We start from the raw sequence: 5850 nt of genomic DNA on the forward strand, positions 1-5850 counted from the left end.
ACTTTACCCTAGTAGGCTCTAAGGCAAAAACTTAATCGAAACAAACATAACTCGGACCAATTAATTATGGCTTCTTATGAAAATTATATAAGTCTTCTTTATTATTTAGAGTGGGTTTCTATACTTAGAAAAATAAGCCATCTTTATTATTTTCTAAGTTTGTTTCTAATCATCCTATATGACTTAATTCTCAGGCGCAAAACTCATCTTTGTTCCAAAATTAACCATATTGAGGGAAGGCTGGGATCAGTAAAATCGTTCCCACTACTATGGCCCCCTAACTCTCAATATAGAGAACCCGATTCATTGATTTGTATCCACCCTCACCAAACTTAGTCATTATTTATTAAATTTATTATTTATTATGATTGCAAAAGAAAATAAAACTCATACATGTTAACAAAATAACAATGATATTAATTTGGAAAAAGGTTTTTCACTATTTACAATCATAAATGCAAAAAAATAAAATATACAAGGAAACTAATCTATTCTAAAAATCGAGATCTTCTACATCCGATCCTTTATCTAACATATCATCATCTATTTCTTCATAGTCATCATTGTCTTGTGCCTCAAAATGCCCTCGAGGAAGGTTCGTAAAAATTCTATGTTTTTGCTCATTTGTAAATTGAAATTCCTTTTTTGAAGTGAACCTAAGTATGAGAAAATAATATCTCATAGCTACTGGCAATTCATCTTCAACATCTATCGTCTCCCAAATTTCTTCTAAGGCTACAATCACAGTAGGATAATCTCTAAAAAGTCTAATTACTAAAACGTATTGCTTCGTTGATCTCATCATGATCTGTTTAGATTCTTGGAGGTGACCTAACTCCCTGTGGAACAAAAGTAGTCTTTGAGTGATTCTTTCTAGCACTCCTTCGGTGTTTCTCGGTTCTCTAATTCTTTTTAAGGCCTTAATGCCTCAGATATCCTAATAAGTTAATGCTCCATTCATTTTAACTGAAAACATAAAGGCTAAAATCGTTAGCTATACACATAAACATAATAACTATAATCATAAACACTTACTTGGATGTTTGATTTGGAGCTTGCGCGTGTGTATCAAGGAGAACTTTATGCGAATGAATCATTGCTCTGATACCAACTGTAATGACCTAACTAATTTCAGACTTTGGACCATTAAAACTACTTATACATAGACTCTATTCTTAAGAATACATACATACGAAACATTCATAACTTTATTAAAAACTATAAAGGTAATGTCGAAATACATAAAATTCAGAGTATGGTATGGGATCCCATTGTTTGAAAATAAAATAAAACATAACTTAAATCTTAAATAAATTTGTTACAAAATCAAGTGTGGAAAATACATAGAAATCATAATTAAAAAGACTTAAAACAATGTCGTCCTCGAATCGTTCACACAGTCCACCGAATCCATTCTTCCTCAATACACAACCCCAAGCTGCCAAGAATCTTTCCGCTGCCATAACTATTTTCCTGCACATATAAAAATAATGGAATGAGCCTAATGCCTAGCAAGGAAAATCTACTAAAAGCATAAAACATACACATAAAAATAATACATATGACTATAAAGACGTATACCATATAGGACTACAATATCGATGGCCATTATGACATGCGATAAACAATCTATGTCCCCTGTCTAATATCTGAGGTGGGTTAGATCACATGGTAGTATATGATAACCCATCTAGGTCCCCTGTCTAATATCTGAGGTAGGGTAAATCATAACTTTAAACATAAAAATGATAAACACTAGGGCTTGCTAACTAAACAACTATGAGCCCTAGATAAAAACATAACATAAAATTATCATAACATAACACATAGCACTACAAGATCGGTCAAGCGTATGATGTGCTCCTGGTTAGGCTAAATCATATACACCAGCCCTCCACGCTATTCATTAAAAAACTCTTAAAAATGTAAAATCCAAATTCAAAACTTAAGAAATTTCAGGAAACGGAAACTCAGAAATTCAAAGCTTAAATTACCTCTGATTATGTCGTTTCTTGCTAAATCCTCTGACTAACAAGCTTCTAATCTTTCCTAGAATTGTTATGAATCTAACCTTGCTTGAATCTGAGTCCTAAAACTCAAGTTTCCTTCAAAAATAAGATGAACGATAAAAAGGGATAACAGGAGAGATAGAACGTATTGAACGTTCTTTTTTATTTTTATTTCTGACATGTTAATTCGAGCTTAAGTAACCTCAAGCAAACCCCAATGCTCGGGGTCCCAAAAACTCCCCCGAGGGTAAAATAGTAAGAATTCCCTCATGATCTCACTAACTCCCAATATATCATCAAATAATCATTCCCATTACCCAATAACCCGGTAATGTGCTATATACCCAATATACCCCTTGACTCACACTACCTTGCTCAAATAGTCAAGTATGGGTCCCGTTGTGACTTTCCCACTACCTTGCTCCTTAGCACCATCTCATACCAAGTAACCCAAATATAACCACCTAATAATGTGGTCTCACACATATATCACATATATACCAAATATACCCATAACGGGCCAAATTACGAAAATTTCCCTTTTAATCAGAAATGGGCCCACATGCATATCAAGTCATATTATAATATAACTCACATAGTCATATAATAATACACATTTATATCACATAATCACATAATTCCATAATTTTCCATCTTGGCCCCCTAATCTAGGCCCTAAGTCTTATTAGGTAATTTGAGACATTACAGACCAGGTCCAATGAATTGGACCCGAGGGTTCAATGGGAGAGGTCCGTTGAACCAATAGAGGGGTGGAGGAGGTATTACCCCAGTAGAAAAATAAAAGTTGGGAGAAGCTTGAAAACAAAAGTCCGAGAAGCATAGGTGGACTTCCTCCGAGAAAACCAAGACGTGTTTGCTTGGTCGCATTTCGACATGACTGGTATAGATCCGAGCATCATATGCCACGCCTTGAATGTCGATCCCAACTTTGCTCCCATACAACAGAAGCAAAGGACATTTGATCAAACTTGGAAAGAGGCTCTCAAGGCTGAGGTGGACAAGCTCCTCTCCAACGGATTTATCCGAGAAGCCCAGTACCCCAAGTGGCTATCCAATCCTGTTCTCATGCCAAAGCCAAATGGCACCTGGAGGACATGCATCGATTTCCCAGACCTTAACAAGGCCTTCCCGGAAGATTGCTTTCCATTGCCTAAGATAGATTAGATGGTTGATGCCACCTCTGGCTACGAGTTGTGTCATTCTTGGATGCATACTCGGGATATAACCAAATACCCATGCATGTCGCGGACCAGGAGCATACTAGCTTTTTGGACCGATAAGGGTGTCTACTGTTACATCATGATGCCTTTAGGACTGAAGAATGCCGGTGCCACCTACTAGAGGCTGGTTAACAAGATGTTAAAAATCCAGTTGGGGCGAAACATGGAGGTTTATGTGGATGACATGCTAGTCAAGTCTAGGACATCTCCTGACAATGTGGGCAACTTGGTAGAGGTCTTCACAGTGCTCCGTCGGTTCAGAATGAAATTAAACCCCCAAAAGTGTACATTTGGGGTTGCCTTCGGAAAGTTCTTAGGCTTCATTGTTAGTGCTCAAGGAATTGAGGCAAACCCCAAAAAGATCAAGGCCTTAATCGAGAAGCCATCTCCTCAAAATTATAAAGACATTCAGAGACTAATAGGGAGGATCATAGCTTTGAGTAATTTTGTCTCCAAGGCAACGGAAAAGTGCATCCCTTTCTTTAATGTCCTCTGAGGAAGTCAGAGATTTGAGTGGTCGGAAAAGTGCGAACAGGCATTCCAGCAGCTCAAGGCGCACATGGAAAATTCTCCAATTCTGTCCAAGCCAGTGGATGGAAAGCCTCTCCTACTCTATATGGCTGTCTCAGAGAATGCCATCAGTGCTGCATTGGTGCTGGAGGAAGGTCGTATCCAGCACCCTGTCTACTATGTTAGCAAAAGACTCCTCGGTGCATAATCTAGGTACCTGCTAATGGAGAAGTTAAATTTTTTCTTAGTGGTGGCTTCTCAAAAGCTAAGACCCTACATCCAGACGCATCCATTTAAAGTCCTCACAAACCATCCCCTTAGGTAGGTCCTTCAAAAGCCAGAGTCATCAGGAAGACTCTTGAAGTGGTTGGTGGAGTTGAGTCAGTTTGACATCACCTACCATTCAAGGACTGCTATAAAAGGTCAGGCACTGGCCGATTTTATCACCGATTGTATAGGGAATCATGAGTAGTATGAAGAAGTCCTGGTAGTCGGACCAACCTGGAAGTTGTTTGTGGACGAGTCTACAAACTAAAATGGTGTCGGGGCTGGGCTTATTTTGGTTTCCTGCGAGGGGCACAGGGTCCATAGTTACCTTCACTTTGGGTTCAGCGCCTCTAACAATGAAGTGGAGTATGAAGCCTTAATCGCTGGCTCTGCATGGCACTGGAGCTCAAGGCCGAGGGCCTTGAAATTTTTAGCGATTCCCAACTCATGGTGAACCAAGTACTCGGAGAGTACCAGGTATAGGGAACAAAAATGGCAGCGTATCTAGCCAAGGCTCAATAAATGCTGCATAACTTCAGAAGATTCACCATTCAACAGATGTCAAGAGAATAGAATGCCAATGCTGATGCCCTGGCTAAATTAACCCCAACCAAAGACGCTGACTAGATCAATGTGGTCCCCATTGATTACTTGGAGTCTTCAAGCATCTCAGCTCCCAACGAGGTGGAAGCTATAAAACCCCAAGATGGGTGGATGGATCCAATAGTAAAATATCTTGTCTCCGGGGAGCTGCCCCAAGATAAGAGAGTATCTCGGAAGTTGCTTTATCAGGTACCCAGGAACATAATCATGGACAATAGGTGTTATCGGCAAGGTTACTCATTGTCTTTGCTTCAATTTATGTCCAAGCAAGAAGCCAGTTTGATACTTTGAGAAATGCATGAGGTTTTTTGCGGAGATCATGCTGGGGGGTAGAGCCTTTCTAAAAAGATCTTAAGGCAAGGGTACTTTTGTCCCACCATGAATGAAGCCGCGATGGATTATGTCAAGAAATGCGGCAAGTGCCGCTAACATCCCCCAAGCGCCTTCAAATGAGCTTACGCATATGACCAGCCCATGGCCTTTCAATGTCTGGGGTATCGACCTTATCGGGTCCCTGCCTACAGGGAAGGGAGGAGTGAAATATTCCACAGAGACTGTCAAGGCCGAGCCACTTGATACGATCACCTCTAAAAAGGCATTGGATTTTGTCATCAAAAACATCGTTTGCCAGTACGGACTGTAACGTCCTGCGTTTCGGGTATCTTTAAACAACTCGAGTCGGGATTTTTTTCTCCGAGTTAAGAATATTGTTTTAAATAATATTATATTTTTTTGGAATTTATTTCCATGAGTTATTGCTAGCCAAATTATGAATTTTGTGATTTAAAAGTCAAGATAAGACTTTCGGTCTTGGACCGACACGAAAACCCTGTCGGGTAAAAATCTCGTAAAATAAAATGAAAAACTATGGCAAATATATTTTGGGCATAAAATACACATTCATAAAAATTAAATTTTAGTAAAAAATAATAAACCTAAGGGAAAATTGAAATTTTAGGGCATTTTGTGTTAAATGCTTAATTTTACCGAAATGGGGAATTTTATTCCATGAATGGACCTTAGGTTAAATTTTATTGTGTGATTAATTAAATTAAATGTGAGAGACATTTAATTTTATTATTTTGTGTTAAATTTTGTTTTTAAAACTTAATAAGAGTGAAAAAGGTTATAGAAAGTCAATTTTGATGTTTCTTCTTAGGAAATATTGGTTCACCTTTATAAACAAAATAAATAAAAAAATAATATAAATGCATATATAG

Source organism: Humulus lupulus, chromosome 2 (assembly GCF_963169125.1).
Source record: "Humulus lupulus chromosome 2, drHumLupu1.1, whole genome shotgun sequence".
In the NCBI taxonomy this organism is placed as follows: Eukaryota; Viridiplantae; Streptophyta; class Magnoliopsida; order Rosales; family Cannabaceae; genus Humulus; species Humulus lupulus.